At 50.2% G+C, this 18414-nt stretch overlaps 1 protein-coding gene and 1 long non-coding RNA gene across 13 annotated transcripts in view; one reads left to right on the top strand and one right to left on the bottom strand.

Annotated features, from left to right (window-relative positions):
• The window catches only part of CTIF (cap binding complex dependent translation initiation factor), a 292743-nt gene that overhangs the window by 262706 nt on the left and 11623 nt on the right, over nucleotides 1-18414 (bottom strand). The gene's annotated exons all lie outside the window — the stretch shown is intronic.
• Nucleotides 1911-6840, top strand: LOC113602264 (uncharacterized). Of its 3 annotated transcripts, XR_008291445.1 has the most exons (5): nucleotides 1911-2366; nucleotides 3219-3447; nucleotides 3580-3701; nucleotides 4301-4430; nucleotides 5593-6840. It is a non-coding gene; the product is annotated as an uncharacterized LOC113602264 (long non-coding RNA). The 3 variants fall into 3 exon arrangements; XR_008291443.1 differs by lacking the exon at nucleotides 3580-3701 and having other exon boundaries at nucleotides 4298-4430; XR_008291444.1 differs by lacking the exons at nucleotides 3580-3701; nucleotides 5593-6840 and having other exon boundaries at nucleotides 1915-2366; nucleotides 4301-4867.

Below are 18414 nucleotides of genomic sequence, written 5' to 3'. Positions count from 1 at the left end.
AACAAATTATTAAAGGCACCACCTACTGTGATTATGTTTTTTAAGAAGCATTCTTATCTTTTATTTTTCTGCTTTATTTATAAGCGAAATAATATGGCATCTGGGATTCATGTCAAAAAGTCCACACGTAGACAAGCAAACAGCAGAAAAGAATCAAGCCTGGCCACGAGAGGATAACTGGGAAAGCTGGGTGATGGGTCTCCAGGGGCTCATTAGAATAGTCTGTCTACTTTTACAACTGTTTGAAATCTTCAGTGGTGTTTTTTAAAAAATTATTATTTCTAGGAGAGAGTAGGACAAGAAGGAAGGGGGGTGTGGTGGATGGGGACAGAGCGCGAACGATACTTCCGTACTTCAGAGCGTATCTTTTTTTAATTATTGAGGTAAAATTCACATAGTACCTTCACAATGTTGTGTAACCGCCTCTACTTGTTCCAAAGCATTTTTATCACATCAAAACCCCTTACCCGCTGAGGCACTGATTTCCTCTTCCCCCCCATCTCTTGCCCTTGCTAACCACCTACCTTCATTCTGTCTCTAGGGATTTACCTATTCTAGATAGTTCATACAAATGGAATCATACAACACGTAACTTGTCTGGCTTCTTTCGCTTAGCATGATGTTTCTCAAGTTTATCCACATGGTATCATGTATTAGGACTTCATACCTTTTATGGCAAATAATATTCTCTTGTATGGATATACCACATCTTATTTACCCATTCATAGGTCGACAAACATTTGGATTGCTTCTAGAGCGTATCTTTCTGTTTTGACTTTATTCGTGAACTCTGTAAATGTATTGCCTCTTCAAGAGAAATATCAAAAATTACACTGCTATTAGACAATGTAGACCACAGAGAAGGCAGATGGGGACACAGGGGCGGATTCATTAAAAAGTTGGAAAGTGTGGCAGAAAATAGAAAGCATTCCAAAATAAAAGGAAAAGGGACAACAAATTGTAATTACTTGTGTTGGAGTTATGCGGTTGTAACACAATTTATAATTTTTTCAAGCATGAAAGCACTTGAGAACCCGTTTGGGATACAGACTGGGAGTCTCGGCTGGGTTGGGAGACGGGGCTGGACTATGAGGGTCTCCACCCCAGGCTGGGGCCAAGCCAGGGTGTGGTGACATCTATCACTGTCACACACTGACCAAGTTCCTTGTCTCTCCAACTAAGAGGACGGCTGGGGCTCCTACTTCCCCCTCCAGAGGCGGTAGGGGGCAATTTCCAAGGAGGTATCCTGTGGACAGGACAGCCAGTGGCCTTCTGTTCCCTGTTTTGTGCACTGGGCCTCTAAGAATTATTTTGTAGAGTTGCATCTGTTGCTTTAAAACAAAAGGTCTGTAGAGACTCTTACGGGAGAAATAATTCTGGGCTTGGGAGTCAAAAGACCAGTTTTTAGTTGCAGCTCTGAACTTGGATGAGTTACGTGCCCACTTTCCAGATGGAAATAATAATTCTTGCTCTTTCTGTACCTTGGAATATTAGATGGTTTGGAGATAATTAAGGCTTTGAGTTCCTCGGCAGAAAGATGCCTGGAAACACAAGGGGATATTATGATTCCTGTGGCCAGTAGCAGAGACTATGAGAGAAGCCAGTATAAACAATTGAGCTCAGAATAGTAATCTAATCTTCCAGACTTTATCTAGGGGAAGAAGAGAGTCTGAGAAGCTACCCAAGCTACCTATCTCCACCACGAACTCACAAGAATATAGTTCTGTACAGTCTAGAGTCTCATTTCACCCCTGTCCCAAATCTTCATGGGTAGGATTATTCCCTTTTTGAAGAGGGAGAAACTGAGGCTCAAAGAAGATAAGAAAGATAAGAAGTGGGACTAGACTGCCCATGCAGTCCTGCTTATATTCTGAGATGCATCCGAACACAACATGCTTGGTCACCTGGGCTTGCTGGTGGCTATGCAGAATTGAGGATCCCCCTGTGTCACTGCCTCAATTCATCTCTCCTTCAACAGCATCTCTTATGGGCCGCGTGGTGCTGAGTGCTGCAGAGAAAGAGGTGGTATATGGAACCAGGCTCTCAGGGTGCTGCTGGTCCCCCTCGACTCACTCTTACAAGAGGCCACGGCAGAGGCTGCTGGTGGCCTACTCCGTATCCATTCGCCCGGTCTTCCTTCCAGACAGAACCTTGGGTAATGGCTCAGCTGCAAAACCACATTTCCCAGACTCTCTTGCAGGTACGGGTGGACCAATGAAAACTGATCCCAGTTCCTCCTCCTTCCTGCCCACGTGGCTGGTCCTCCAGCCACCCCGTTGGACCATGAGGTGACCTTGAGTAAAGTGGCCGCCTGCAAAGGAGAGTGGAAGCGGACAAGATCCCACGGAATCAGCATACCAGCTCAGGTCAGCCTCCCTCCAGCCTAGTTTTTATGCAAGAGACAAGCAATCTCCATCTTAAACAGCCCTGGTTATTTCTGGTCTCTGGCATGAACCCATATACATGGGTCGGTTCCCCTGAGTTGGCTTATATACCCTAAACAACGAAGGCTGCCAGGCTCTGCGTTGACCTGAAGGGGTAGAGGCAGCCACCGCTCAGAAAATAACCAGGCATCCTGGTGAAAAGGACAAGGAGGCCATCTAAACGTCACAGCAGAATCAAAGAATGAATCTTCCAGACTGCCCAGAACTGGGGTCCCCGGCCCAGGGGATCTGCAAAGATCCTGGGACAGGTCCAGCTGACTCACCTCCACCCGTGTGGCCTTCACTCTGGCCCGTGCTCATCTCTCCAGCCCTGTTCCTCACCTCCCGCCGCCCCCCCCCCGCCCCCGAAGTCTGTGTCCCAAGAAATACCTGACTCACACCCAGCCACATGCACGTTCTCACCACCAGCCCTTTGCACATCATGTGCCGTCTGCCTTAAGCACTCCTCTCCCCACCTCTTGGCCAGACTGACCCCTCCCCCTGCACCCTTTGATTGAACTCTCAAGATACTCAGTCCTTGGGGTACCTGGGCGGCTCAGTGGGTTGACTTTGACCTCAGGTCATGATCTCATGGTCCGTGGGTTTGAGCCCTGCGTCCGGCTCTGAGCTGACAGCTCAGAGGCTGGAGCCTGCTTTGCATTCTGTGTCCCTATCTTTTTCTGCCCTTCCCCCACTCACGTTCTCTCTCTCTCTCTCTCTCTCTCTCTCTCTCTCTCTCTCTCTCCCCCTCTCTCGAAAATAAACATTAAAAAAAAAAAACCTTAATAAAAAAAGATACTCAGTCATTCCATAAACAGCCTTCCCTGACTTCCCCAAGCTGGACCAGGACCCCTCCAGAAACCCGCAGGCCCCAGGCTCCTCCTTTCTCAGTGTGCCAGTGTCCGTCTCCTCCCCCGGTCCATCTACCCCTTCAGGGCAGAGACGAAGTACTGGACCTTCTACAACCCCATGTGAAGGCTCTCTGGCCGGAGGACTGCCTGCTCAGGACGTAGCACAATGCCCGGTAGGTGGTAGGTTCTTAATATTGATGAGGTCTGTCCTTGACAGACTCAGAATCTAACACCCAGCCGGCAAACGGCTTTGTTAAACCCCAGTCTCCTCTGCCTCAGATTGCAAAAGTGTTCTCCTTTTCCAGAACTTGCTGGCTTTTACGCTCTGAGAATCATGATGTGCTTCCCTGCAAATGGATCGGTCACCCACCTTCTTTCCTGGGCACACACACTCTCCCCTCTGAGCCCCACAGTGGCCCCCCCTGGGGTAAGGGGCCTCGTTCTGATCTCTGCTTCCTCCCCTCTCCACCCCATGCGGGGCAATGTGCTCCGCTTACAGGAAGGACTGGGAGTTAGTCAGTCACCTTGGCCGCCTTTACAGCTTCTGGTGAGGGGAGTCCAATGTTTACAGATTGAAATTGCTAACATGAGGTTTGGACAACACTCCAGATTCCCTGGTTTGTCTCCCTGCCTTCTAAAGTGATAGGGGGTCAGTATCCCTGCCCCCAAGCGACAGGTCTAGAAGGACTAGGTTGAGTTGCTGCTGGCACGGATCTGAGGCGGGCTCCTAGGACAGCAGGAGGCAGGACGCAGCCTCAGGCAGGGGCCAGGTGGTCGGGGGTGCCCCCCCACCAAGCCCAGTCAGATCCTTGCACACACTCAGCTAGAGCAGACAGGCCTAGAGGCCCATGAGTGCCTCGGCCGCTTTCGTAGTCAGCTCTTGTGAGCTCAACTGGTCTTTGGAGAAGAAGGTTCAGCAAATTCTTAATTATAGGCCGTCCCTCCTGCTTTTAATGGCGAGGCTCTGAAAACGTAGTACCTTAATCACATGGCGTTAAATCAAATCACTTTTTTTTTTTTAAGTAGGCTTCCCATCCAGCGTGGAACCCAATGTGGGGCTTGAATTCATGACCCTGAGATCAAGACCTGAGCTGAGATCAAGAGTCAGATGCTTAACCGACAGAGCCACCCAGGCGCCCCTCAAATCACGTTTGAGGTACACTAGTGAGGTTCAGTATGTAAAGGAAACCTGTTAGGAAATCTTTTATAAAGCAAGTTCATTGAACCTTTTTGAAATTCAGGGAGTTTTTTGTTTATGCAGTTTACTTGTATGAATCTAATTCAAGTTTGCCGGGCACCTAAACCCCTCACTCATCAGTGTCTGCTCTCCTTGTCATCTCTCAAGGGTGCCCCCCTCCCACACTGAGTCTATGGCAGTCGCCAGGAGCCGGGCCCTCCCTCCCTGGGCCCCCAGGAGTGTGCCTTTCCCCTCAAAAGGGCACACTCTAGAAATTCCGAACGCAAGTGTCGTAGGCCAAATTGTGTCCCCCCTCCCGCCCATTCGTATGTCGAAGCCCTAACTCCCGCCACCTCAGAACAGGATTGCATTTGGAGAGGGTGCCTCTCAAGAGTGAGTTAAGGTACAAATGAGGTCACTAGGGTGGGCCTTAATCCATTGGGACTGGTCTCCTTCTAAGAAGGGGAGATCAGAACATAGACACATACAGAGGGAAGGCCCTGTGAGGACACAGCAAGAAGTGCCCATCCATAAGCCAAGGAGAGAGGTCTCAGGAAAAATCGCCCCTGCTGACCCTGTCATCTTGGACTTCCAGGCTCCAGAAATCGTGAGCACGTGAATAGGCTGTGTAAGCCGCCCCCCCCCCCCCCCCCCCCCCCCCCGCCTGTGGCTCTCTCTGGCCGCAGAGCCCTTGCAGACTGACACAGGAGAGCCTGTCGGCGCCCTGTCTCATCCGTCCCACTCTGCCACTGCTGAGCTGGGTGACCCCGGCTGGCGACCGCAGCCCGGGCTCAGGGTCCTCTACGTCTCCCTCCCTCAGGGGGTTGAGTGAGGATCACATGGCAAAGGTTGGCATCGTGCTGGCAAGTTGGCTTCGCCCTCACCTTGGCCCGCTGCTGCGTGGCCTATGTCACTTACCCGCAGCAAGGGAGATTTCTCTGTCGCTTCTCATGGTCTCCCAGGTACAGAAAGCCGAAGTGAGAAGGGGATCCTGACACCATAGCCTGGATTTCTGTCTTGAATTAACACTTCACTTTTTTTTGTTGTTGTTTAAGCATTGTTACATATATCCTTAAAGCTGAGACTCACAATGAATCTGTGAAGTAGCCAGGGGTAAAAAAATCTTATTTTCATTTTACAGATGAGGTAAACTGAGGCACAGAAGGAGTGACGGATTTATCTGTGTCCCCGCGACTTGTTCGATAGGACCCTGGCTCCCGGGACTCACATTCCTCTGCTCCCTCCCATCATTCACTGACACCCTAAGTACTCAAACCATCCCCATTATCTGGTCACTCGCTGCTGCAAAACCTTCTGTGGACCAGCCAAGCCCCCGCTGGTCTGCACTATCCCCTTCCCTCAAACCTCCAGTCCCACCATCACCAACTCCGCTGTCACAGACCAGTCAGACTGCCCAAAGAACACAAGCCACGCTCACATGTCACCATCTCTGAGAACATCTTGCCCATTTCTTTCTGAACAGGCGCTGCCTCTTCCAGGAAGCCTTCCCTGACTGCTCTCATTGAGTTCTTTCCAGAGCTCTCACACCCGGCCACATGAGGTGACTCCGAACAGACCTGCCTGTGCTTCGTCTGTAAATTGCTTAACCGTATTAGTCCCTAGAGCAGGGAACACATCTTCCCACCAGCTCGATGTACCAGGGCAAAAAGAAAAGACTCAATATCCCAATCCAACAGAACACCAGTGGTGGAGAAGTTACCTCCGCAACATCAACATGTTCAGAAATAGCTATTTACGAGTTCAACTTTGTAAACGTTCTTACCCCCAACACCGCCATATCGCAGGAGTACTGGATGTCCACCCTGTCCGACTGGCCTCCAAATGGCACTGTTCCTGTTTCCCTGGACACCCTGACTGCCCCAACCATCCTTGCCTCTGTATCACAAAGCTAATGATTCTTTTTTTTTTTAATGTTTATTTATTTTTGAGAGAGAGAGAATGAGAGACAGAGTGCGAGCAGGGGAGGGGCACAGAGAGGGAGTCACAGAATCTGAAGCAGGCTCCAGGCTCTGAGTTGTCAGCACGGAGCCCGAAACGGGGATGCGGGGCTCGAACCCACGAACCGCGCGATCATGACCTGAACTGAAGTTGGACACTTAACTGACTAAGCCACTCAGGCACCCCCAAAGCTAATGATTCTCAAACCAATGCCTACATGAACTCCAGGTGTTACTATTGGAAGATTCCACGGGTCTTTCTTTAAAGATGACCCCCTATTATAAGACTAGACAATGAAGGCAAGAATTTTTGTCTCTTTCGTTCACTGGCTGTATTCCTTGCTCCTAGGAAAAAACAACACGAAACAAAACTCTGGTACATAGATGCTGCTCCATATTACTTATTGAGTATGTCTGTTGAATAAATGAGAGTATTAACTCTACCTGTTTCTTAGACTTTTAAAAAAATGTAATGATTGAATCCAAATCCAAATCCGCAGTCTCTCAGCCAGGCCCTGACCTACGTGGGTTCCTGGCGGTGAGGTATTGCTCGCCAAAGAGGAGTGCCAGGAAGCCCTGTCCTTTTGGGATCCAGTGTTCTTTATCCCTTCCCAAAAGTCCCTGTCTTTTCATCCAGCCACGGCGATCCTCGAGGGGATTTCTGCAGCTTTCCCAAAGCTGTCATTTCCTTCTGGATGACACAAAGGGAAACACCTCTCAAAGGGGCGTGGGAGAGGAAGAGGCTGGCCCCGAGGCGGCAGCTGACATCCCAACTATCACCGTCAAAATGGAGCAGTGGAATGGGGTGACGGCCCACAGTTTGGGAAGGCCATCCCTAATGTCCCTGCTGCGTCACGGCTTGAACCAGCCTCTCCCCTCCTGACCCTCGAGAGGGCAATCCCCACACACAAACCCTTCCAGGTCCGGAAAAATAACTCTTTCTCTTCTAAGTGCCTCCCCTGAGGGGGTGCCCAGTCACAAGACCTAGTTTGGGGTTTTACCTCCTCTCCTCCTCCCAACTTTGGGGAGGCCTACTATGTGCCGCTCAGTGAGAGGGGTACAAAGATGGACTGGGGTCCCCGGAGCTCACAGTCGGGAGAGGAAATTCTGCAAAAGCACGCAGCCGCGGTGGCTGGGGCTCAGCATTGTGGGGAGGGTTACATCAGCCTCTGCGAGACCACTGCAGTGTCCAGAATGGGGACAGGCTTCCTCAAGGGTTCCAGGCAGGAGGCTCTGGGATAAGCCAGAAATGCAGGAAATGCAGGAGGTTCTCAAATCACAGCCTTGGGCCAGGTTGGAAGGGAGAGCTCCCACCCCAGGTAATAATCCGAGCCCCCCGGTTTCTGATCACATCCTCCAAAGCCTCCAGAGGCTTCCTACATTACTATTGAGTCCAAGTTCCTCCAAGTCCACCCACGATCTGGCCCCTAGGACCTCGCTGCCAGTTGGCCACCTTCTCCCCCTTGCTCATTGCCCTCCAGCCCCAGTGGCCTTAAGCTCCCCAGGCAGACAATGCTCCCGGGCCCTCCCAGATACTCCCCACTTCCTCCCTCCCAGATACTCCCCACTTCCTCCCTCCCAGATACTCCCCACTTCCTCCCTCCCAGATACTCCCCACTTCCTCCCTCCCAGATACTCCCCACTTCCTCCGGGATCTGCCCTTACCACCCTCCGGTCACCACTCCTCTCCCAGACGCCTGGCCCTTGGCCTTGCATTATTCCCCTCCATAGCATGCCCTCATCTGTGGTCAGAGAGCTCCAGGAGGGGGTCAGTCCTGCCCACAGCTTCACCCCCCACAGCTAGAATGGGGCTTGGGATAGTGCAGTGCATACTGGCTCAATAAATGAGTGAACTCCCCTTCCTTTACACACCACACACTTGCCTATTGGTGGGTTGAACCTGTGTGTGTGTGTGTGTGTGTGTGTGTGTGCGCGCGCGCACGCGCTTAGTGATACAAAGAGGGTAGCGCACCGGGCAAGGCTGGGGGCCAGAATGCCCGGTGGCCACAGCCTCGGTCTGTAAAATGGGCTGGCAGCCCTGCTGAGGTTAAAAGGCGCACAGAGCACACCAAGATCCCTGGCTCAAGGGCACCATGTTCCCACAAAGAATTGTTAGTTCAGCTCTATAAGCTGCCTCGTGACAGCCCTTGCGCTGCTGGCTGACCTGCCCTGGCAGAGGAAAGGGAGTGACTTCAGGAGGCTGGACCAAGAGACACAGGTGCAGGACAGCCACACACGCGGGCCCAATCTTCCCACCTTGCACGACGGTTCTCTGGGCAAGGGTTTTATCTGCATTTCTGGGTGGTGTGCCCAAGCCACGCGATCTGCCTGTCCCCCAAAGCACACAATGGGGTTCCTACTACCCCTCCCAAGAGCTGATAAGCACTGTCAGCAAGCACTGTCCTAAGCACACGAAATAGGCAGTACGATGACCCCATTTTACAGAAGTAAAGCTCAAGACCCATCTGTCCCTGGTGTCTGTGGCTGGCTCCGTGATGAGGTAGAAGGAGCACAAGATTGAAAGTGAGAGGATGTGGCCTCTGTTTCTGCTGTCAGCTGCAAAGTCCTACGTGAGACTTAATCTCTTCGAGCATCTATGTAGAGTGACAATAATAATACCTGCCCACTCCACACAGGAGGCAGGAGAGCACTTGGCAAATTCATAAAATACGACACAGATGAGTGGCAGCTGGTGTTATTTAAGGGTGTGACAATCCTGGTGATTTCTCAGCTGTTTCCTGTAGGGGAAGGGACGGAAAAGCCCTCGACAGCCGGGAAGGACAAACTAAAAAGAGACACTCCGTGGTGACACAGCAGAGCTGCGGAGCTCAAGCTTGGGATCTATGGAAAACAGTGGGGACGTCGGCCATAAACAGGACTTGAAACAAATGAAAAACCTAAGCTGAGGAAGTATGCTAGAGGAGAGCCAGGCTTTGGGGACCCTCATCAAGGCCTCGGAGGGGGCCATCTGTAGCACATGGAGCTGCCCCAGGACTGTGGCACTGACCTGTGGTCATCCCCACATGGGCAGTATCACCCCGCAGGCCTGCAAGGTCCCGGCTTGCCTTCCATGCAGCAGGCAAAGCATTTGCCTCCCACAAAATCCCCTTTTGCTCTGGGACCTTCTGGGCCTGTGGGACTCCCAAGGACCAAACTGGTCATGCCTGAGACAGCAGGAGCACAGGGAGGGAGCATTTCTCAAGAGGTGGCTCATGAGAACAAGGAAAAATCCCAGTTTGCATAAACCGAGGAAGAGCAAAGAGTGGCCTGAAAAGCGCCCCCCCCCAAAAAATCTGAAGATTTTTTAAACGCCTTTCCCCCAAATCAAGAATCTCCAGCAGAGAAGGGACTGGGGTTCCTGGTTGTTAGGAAGCTTCTTTCATCATTTTGGGGGGGGTCAAGGGGAGCAGTGTGCTGCTGGTTCGGGGAGAAGTTAGTGTTAGGGACCCCGGGGCAGGAGGGGAGCACCTGGAAACAGCCCACCCCATACACCCTCGGGGGTCCCAAGCCCCAGTGAGGCAGGCAGGGACACAAATCTAGGAGAGAAGGCAGTGGCAGCAGGAACCTCAGAATAGGACAGACCCTTCTGTACAGGGCAGAGGAGCTACAGGCCAGGGACGTGGGCGGGGGTCCACTAAGAATCAGGAATCCTCTTACGTCACCAAACTGAATAGATACCATTGTTGAGACCAGGAAAACACTAAAGAATAAACTCCCTCAAGACTCCAGTCACCTTCAAACCACCACCAAGATCAAGGTCAGCTTTCCACTGGCAGTAAAAGTGAGTCACCCTCACCTCCCCTGCTCTGAGGAGTCCTTGGGCCCCAAAGGGCAGGGAAGGCTGTAGTTCATCCCTGAAGACTCCCCACTTGTGGGAAAGGGGGGCTCAACCCAGACAGCTACTCTGCATACATGGACGGCCCCCAAGGGCCCCCCTGCCCCACCCCACCCCCAGCCCCAGGCTCCCCTCTCCCCAAGAAACGCTGCCTAACACCCCCAGCAGGAGGAGTTACCAGCTGCTGGCGGGAGGGAGCTGGGAAGGTGACATTCTGCGTGGGAAGTGTGCCCTTGCTGAATTTTATGGCTCCATTCAGAGGTAAATCACTCTGGTCCTGGGAACTGGCTCCAAATAGATTTACTGGTTTTAATACTTGTTTGGGGGCATTGCAATTAATTGAAAGATGCCTTCTCCCAGTTACTGTTCTGAGATGGGGACCTGGGTCTCGGAGCACTCATTTTTATTGGGCATAATTACGATCGTCTAGAAACGGTGTTTGCCTGGAGTCCTCGTTCCCAGGGAATAACGTTCTCTCCAAGTCCTGGCCGGCCTGAGTTCCCAACAACCCGGGCCAATTCATCCTACTGAAAACGAAAGAAGCTAAAGTCCCCTCTACGAGCATAGGACCCTACTAATCTGCTAACCTGTCGGCCTCCCGAGGTCATCAGATATGGTCCGAGGGCCCTGTGGGCTGCAGAGAGAGGAGCCAAGGAATAAGGGGAAGATGCTGATCACCCCCACATCAGTTCTACCAGCTGCCCCTGCTCTACCCAGTTTCCACAGGAGGCCACCAGTGAGCAGCAACATGGAACAGTGGGTAAGCACATCGACTCTGGAGCCAGACTGCTGACTTTGAGTCTTGCTGTTGCCATTTCCTAGCTGTGTGACCTTACGCAAGTTACTTAACCTCACTGTGAACTCCGTCTCAATTTTCTCTTCTGAACAATGGGGCTGATAATAATACTCATCTCAGGGGCGCCTGGGTGGCCCAGTCGGTTAAGCGTCCGACTCTGGCTCAGGTCATGATCTCAGGGCTTGTGGGTTTGAGCCCCGTGTCGGGCTCTGTGCTCACAGCTCAGAGCCTGGAACCTGCTTCGGATTTCTGTGTCTCCCTCTCTCTCTGCCCCTCCCCCGCTCGTGCTCTGTCCCTCTGTCTCTCTCAAAAATAAATAAACATTAAAAAAAAATTTTTTTACATAATACTCATTTCTTGGATTTTTATCAGGATTAAACTAGTCAATAACGTTAAAGCACTTGGTACAGTGCTTGGCATGTGATAGCTATTAAATGAATTGCCTAAAATAAAAAACTTCAAAGCTATTTGAAGAAAGAACTTTGTGCCTAGAACGAAGTTTGAAAACCATTATTCTGGACCAGGGGTCCACAAACTTTCTGGAACGTGCCAGAGAGTAACTATTTTAGGCCATAGGGTCTCCGCTGCCACTAGCCAGAAGCAGTCACAGACACTTAAAGCAACAGGTGTGACCGTGTTCCCGTAAAACGTCACTTGGAAAAGCAGTCGTTGGGCCAGCTTGGGTCTGTGGGCCACAGCCTTGTTAACCTCAGGACTAGAACAAGTTCCCTGCTTTACGGATGAGGAAGACAGAATGGGGAGCCGGACCTCACGTCTGCCTTCCCAGGCCAGGGCCCATTCTAAACTCAAGAGCCCAGAAAGGTAGAGAGAAGTAGCCAATGTCGCCTGCAGGGCGTGGCCTGTTGTGTTCTGCCAGCTGAAGAGGGCACTGTGAGAAAAGGTGACACTGAGGTCGTTGCTTTCCAGCTACGACACACACGCTGGGCTCCTGAGGGTGGGCACGGGGGGGGGGGGGGGTGTCTCCTGATTCATCTCCATAGCGCCCCTTGTCATGGCAGGCTCTGAGAAGGCCGGTAAGCATGGATGCCATGCGGGGGAAGGCCCCCAGCCAGGAGAGCCAAGGGCCTGCGCACCCTCCTCTCAGTGAATTCTGGGAGTGGTTATTAAGTGAAGAAGCCCCCCCATACCCGTGACAAGGGGAAGCCACTTGTTGAAGAGCTACACTATAAAAGGGACTTTACACAAAACACTCACTCACTATAACTGAGTTCAAACGAAACAAACAGGGTTTTATAAACATTTCCTTCTTCATCCCGCCACAAAAGACTGTGAAATCTTCAGTGAAGATGCGTGAAGGGAGAAGGTCTGTGAGAAGGAAAGATGCTCCCCTTCTGTGAGACCAGTGCTGGTGGTTCAACATGGCCCCCAGAACGTCTGACACTGCTCGCTTCAAGAAGTGGGATCTTTGTCCCTTACCCCCGAACGCAGACTCGGTGACTGCTTGACCGATGGCGACAACTTCACAACTGAGCCAGCGTCCGGTCCGGCCTGTAAGAAACTGGCAGCTGCTCCTTCCTGTTTCTTTGGGACATTCACTTTGGAACCTAGCCACCGTGCTCTGAGGAAGCCCGAGCAGCCCCACGGACGGAGAACAGCCGGCCTAACTCGCCAGCCACGGGAAGGAGCCATCTTGGAAGTGGCTCTGCGCCAGGGTCCAGGTTGAGCCGTCCCAGCTGACACCGGGTGGAGGCAGAGGCCAGCTGCACCTGTCGGGCACTGCCCAAATTGCAGACTCTTGAGCAGAAGGGAGGGCTGTTACCGTTTACGTCACTCAATTTTAGGGTGCTTTGTTACACAGCAATAGAAACTGGAACAGGCAGTAAACATCCACCATTTGCTCAGGTCACAAAGCTACTTGCTTCCACAGGTAACACAGGCAACTGTTCTGTTGTTTGTTAGGAATTTGGGGGATGGGATGGGAAGGGCCCCTGATTTAACACCGTTATATTAATAAAGGAGTATGATATTGTGATTTATGATAAGAAATATAGATTCGGTCACCTACCGTGCTTAGCCCAGAGTTCCTAAATCTCTTGGAATTTACGAGAGAAAAAGGCGTCTTGTTATTCATAAGCCCCTTTCTGCCCAAAGAGGGTTTATGTTAATGAGGGAACTCTTGGAAAGCACCTAAGGATGGGGCAGGTTGCCAGCGAAATTACCACGTGATTAGAAAGTGGGAACTTTCAGTCCTACCCCCGGACCTCCGGGAAGGGAACAAGGGCTGGAGGTTGATCAGTGGCCAATAGCCAATGATTTGATCAACGGTGCCTATGTGATGAAGCGTCCCTAAAAACCTACAGGATGGGGTTCAGAGAGCTTCCAGTTGGTGGGCACATGAAGATTTGGGGAGAGTAGCGTGCTCCTAGGGGGCATGGGAGCTCTTTGCTCTTTCTACATGCCTTGTCCCACGCATCTCTTCCTTCCGTTTGGCTGTTCCTGAGTTACATCCTTTTAGTTCTGTGAGCCTCTGTAACAGATTAATCAAACCTAAGGAGTGGGGTCACTGGAACCTCCAATCTGTAGCCAGTCAGAGGCATCTGAATTTGGTGTGTGCGTTGGGGGAAGGTGTCTTAAATGACTAAACCCTTAACCTGTGGGATCTCTGGGGCAGGGAAGGGGGTGTGTATATCTTGCAGGACTGAGCCCTTCTCCTGTGGGATCTGACCTTATCTCTGAGGCAAGGGGGTGTCTTGTAGGACTGAGCCCTCCTCCTGTGGGATCTGATCTTATCTCCACGTAGACAGTGTCAGTATTGAGCTGAACTGCAGAATACCCAGCTGGTGTCAGAGAATCGTTTGGTGGTGGGGAAACCCCATACACACATCGTATTGGGAACATAGGAGCTAAGATATTTGGGAGGAAACTAAAAAGAGAAAATACGTCTCAGGAGGTAGGGCCAATATATTTTATCACAAAAATCTTTTTGATTTGTATAAGCACATCAACAAATTTGAGAATGAGACCCTAGAGTCCCAATTCAGATATAAGATGACAATCGAGAGAAACCCTGATTTCAAATATTCAAATGCATATCCTGATTTTTGGTTCAGAAAATATGGTCACCGTTGCTCACAAGGCAGAAGAGACTATTCTGGCCTAAAAATGTTGAGTCCTGTGTTACAAGTGGTGATCTCCACTTCAAGATAGATAGATAGATAGATAGATAGATAGATAGATAGATAGATGAAATAAAACAAAACTATGACAGGTTTATTGGAATGAGTTAGATCTAAAATGTACCCCTTAGTTACCTCTAGACAAGAGTATTTATTATTGGTTGGGAAATGGATGTCAAATAGAACACTCTTTATTATAGCACATTAGGTGCTAAGATCTTTCCAACAATTAAATGTATTAACTACTATTGTGTTAAAGTTATTCAGGTGCCAATTAAGAAGTTTCTGGTTATCTGGGTGCCTGGGTGGCTCCGTTGGTTCAGCATCAGACTCTTGGTTTTGGCTCAGGTCATGATCTTGTAGTTTGTGGGATCAGGCCCTGCATCGGGCTCTGTGCTGTCGAGAAACCTGCTTGGGATTCTCTCTCTCTCTCTCTCTCTCTCTCTCTCTCTCTCTCTTTCTGCCCCTCTCCCACTAGCACACACGTCCATGCTCTCTCTCTCAAAATAAATAAACTTTAAAAAAAGAGCAGTCTCTGGTTATCCAAATGCTGGATAACAGAAGTCATGGTTTAAAAGTCTAAATTTGTTGAAGCGCCTGGGTGGCTCAGTCGGTTAAGCGTCCGACTTCGGCTCAGGTCATGATCTCACGGTTCGTGGGTTCGAGCCCTGTGACGGGCTCTGTGCTGACAGCTCAGAGCCTGGAGCCTGTTTCAGATTCTGTGTCTGCCTCTCTCTCTGCCCCTCCCCCACTCGTGCTCTGTCTCACTCTGTCTCAAAATTAAATAAACATTAAAAAAAATTTTTTTAAAGTCTAAATTTGCAAAAAAAGTCTAAATTTGCTTTTGAAAGAAACTGGAGACTATATAAAAGGGCTCTTTGCTTTAAAAAAATATTTACTAAGATTGTCTTTAGTTAATGACCATCTTTTGTGAATACAAATCACAATCATATATCTAAATGTTTCATATGAATAAATATTTAGGAACCCACATTTGTTACATGAGAAGAGGTAGCCTTGGGCTGAAATGGGACATGTATTATTCAAAACTGTCCTAATGCCAGGTGACATAAACCCAACCCAAACTTGCTTATGCAGTCTTTCCCACAATTCACCACCTTGGAGTTGTCTGTCGTACTCATCTGTCGGTTGTAATATTATTATTGACCCTGTCCTGACTTTTTATTAAACTTAGCGCCCTGTTAAGCAATAATGAAATCACAAGTTCCATGTACTAGCTTTTTTTTTCCTTTGGTGCACATTTAAATGTTTAAAATTTTGTACAAGTTTTAATTTTTTTTTATAAGTCATAGATATTCAACTGAAAATCAGCCTATACTCCATCAGTAGTTTGAATGCCTTACTTTAAGGTATTGAAGTCGGTGAGGGGCGGGGGGTGGTGGTTACTGAATGGAGAACCAGCCCTTAATTTGTTTTCTCACTGGACAGTGTGCTATGTGACCTTGGCCAAGTCACTTTGGTCTCTCTTGCCTCAATGTCCCCATTGGAAAAAGCACATTAGCCCTGCCAATTTCCCAAGAACACCAAGAATAATAACTGGGTGGCTCAGTCTATTGAGCATCTGACTCTTGGTTTCAGCTCAGGTCAACATCTTGCGGTTCATGGGTCAGAGCCTCGCATCAGGCTCTGAGCCAATGGGGTGGAGCCTGCTTGGGATTCTCTCTCTCTCTCTCTCTCTCTCTCTCTCTGCCCTTCCCCTGTTCGCTCACTCTCCCTTTCTCTCTCTCTCAAAAAAATAAATAAGTGAATAACAAATAAAGAGAAAAATAACCCTTGATGCGGCCGACAACAGCACAGACCAGGTGATAAAGGACAGTCGCGTCCACAGCAATCAGGCCTGCTCTGTGTCCATTCACCCACTGGGACCTGAGGGCCTCTTCTCGGCCCTGAATGCTAGAGTCAGAGCTTGGGATTCTGGAACTATGGAGGTCCTAAGCAGGCCGTGGGGCAACTGGAAACTTGACACTTAGTACTTTTCTGGTTCTGAAATCCATTACAGATACGTTAAGTAAACTCGCCTCTAACGAGGTCACTAAAATCACTAAAGCCCTATGAGGACAAACCAGGAGCTGGGCTATCAGAGGTTAAAACCAGGTCCCTGAGTGCCCACAGGCAGCCCAGCCAACCTCCTTCCTGGTCTTATGCCCCATCTTCAGCCTGCAGAACCCCGGAACGATGCCATCCCGCTGTCCTCGCCTTTATCCTCACCTGCCATCTTCCTGGGTCAAACGGGATGTGGAAACAAGAGCAGGCTAAGGATGCAGCAGCCTTTGGCTCAACCTGGGCTCCCCAGCTTCTGCCACCGTGGCTGGTTTCTCTCTGGCATGAATAAGGCCGCAGGAGGCCACGTTTGTTTCACCCAGAGGAAGGAAACACATTAAATCACTCCCCAGCAACACGTACCCCAAACGGTTCAAGGGATCTAACTCAAAGCCCACCTCCTTAAAAGATCGAGAATGGGCCCTGGCACAGGAAGGAGATAATTTCCACCTTACTGAAAAAATTAACTCTGGGGGCGCCTGGGTGGCTCAGTCAGTTGAGTGTCCGACTTCGGCTCAGGTCATGATCTCGCGGTCTGTGGGTTCGAGCCCCGCATCGGGCTCTGGGCTGACGGCTCAGAGCCTGGAGCCTGCTTCGGATTCTGTGTCTCCCTCTCTCTCTGCTCTTCCCCTGCTCGTGCTCTGTCTCTCAATATAAACATTAAAAAAAAATTTTTTTTTAAAGAAAAAATTAATTTTGTAGGGAAAGAGCAAACTGCCACGCCAGAGGTCCAAATGGCCAAGTCGGGTCGACACAGGGCTGCCACCTTAGGTGTGGGCAGATGCCAAGGATGACATCAGAGGGCTTTTTCCTTTCCTGTGCCAGGCCATGCTGAGCATATAATCCCTACCTCTGGCACTGGGCCTGGCACTGAGAACCTCAGAGTGAGACGATCAGGGGTGTTAGATACTTCCTCATCCAATCCCTGAGGTTACTGAGAGAAAACATCCACAGGTGATGTGCCCAAGGTCACCCAGGTCACTAGCGGCAGACCCGGGACCAGTGACCTTGTCAGATCACTGCCAGGAAACCTCAGCCAAGCCTGTCAATCTCCGTGTGTGATACTTCAGAGGCACCATGAGAGCAAAATTGACTAAACCACCTATTAGCTGTGTGACTGAGGGTAAATTACTTAACCTCTCTGTGCCCTCATTTTCTCAATGATAAAAGAGAGGGTGTGAAGGCTAATTAAGATAACCCAAGTAAAGTGCTCCCTAAGCAATTATCACTGGAGCACCTCACAGATGTCAGGTTTTTAAAGTTATTGTTACATTGCCCGAAGGGTTTCGGGAGAAATACCACCTGTCCCATCCCTGGGTTGACAGACAGTCTCCCCTGCTGCCCAAACACAGCCGCTCACAGAGAAAAGTCCGGGTTTTGGAGCCACACGCCTGGCGTTGTAGCCTGGACGAGAAACACTTATTTTCTCACAGTTCGAGAGGCTAGAAGTCTGAGATTCAGATCAGCACGCTGGTTTCTTCTGAGTCCTCTCTCCTTGGCTTGCAGATGGCCGCCTCCTCCCTGGGTCCTCACCTCCCAGGTGTCCCGTCTCCCCTGTGTCCTTATCGCCTCTTCTTTTAAGGGTACCAGTCGTGTTGGTTTAGGGCTCGCCCACAGGACCTCCTTTTACCTTAATTATCCCTTTAAGGGTCTTTTCTCCAAATACAGTCACATTCAAGGTACTGGGGGGGTGACAACTCAACCCCTAACAGCAGGGTGGATTACCTTTCTTCCTCTTCAGGAAGGATTATGCAGAGAGCCATAAATGCTCATCCGGGCACCATGCCGTGCCACGATGCACTGGTCTTAAATCTGGAGAGATGGCCAAAATGAGCAAGCCGCCTCTCCTCACTCTGCAAATATGTACTTTGCTTGAAAAAAATGTTTTTTCATGGAGCATGGACCCTGTGGCAGGCCGTATGAGCTATCCGCAGATGACTCAGACTAGGACAGTATTGAGGTGCTTATGATCTCAGAGAACAGATCAGATGAGGCCCCAAGGGATGATGGGAGTGATGGCAAGGGCTAAGTGCCCTAAAGATTCACAGACCAAGCGCTGGGGTGGAGGGGAGGACAAAACTGACCAGATGAGTGGAGTGTGAAAGAGCTCTGCAGGGATGGTTTGCCCCAGGGGACAGGGCAGGCAGCCACAGCCCAGGCTGTTCATCTGTATGAA

This window comes from Acinonyx jubatus, chromosome D3 (assembly GCF_027475565.1).
Source record: "Acinonyx jubatus isolate Ajub_Pintada_27869175 chromosome D3, VMU_Ajub_asm_v1.0, whole genome shotgun sequence".
Classification (NCBI taxonomy): domain Eukaryota; kingdom Metazoa; phylum Chordata; class Mammalia; order Carnivora; family Felidae; genus Acinonyx; species Acinonyx jubatus.
The sequence above is the reverse complement of the archived record's forward strand: the minus strand, read 5'-3'. Positions and strand labels throughout refer to the sequence as shown.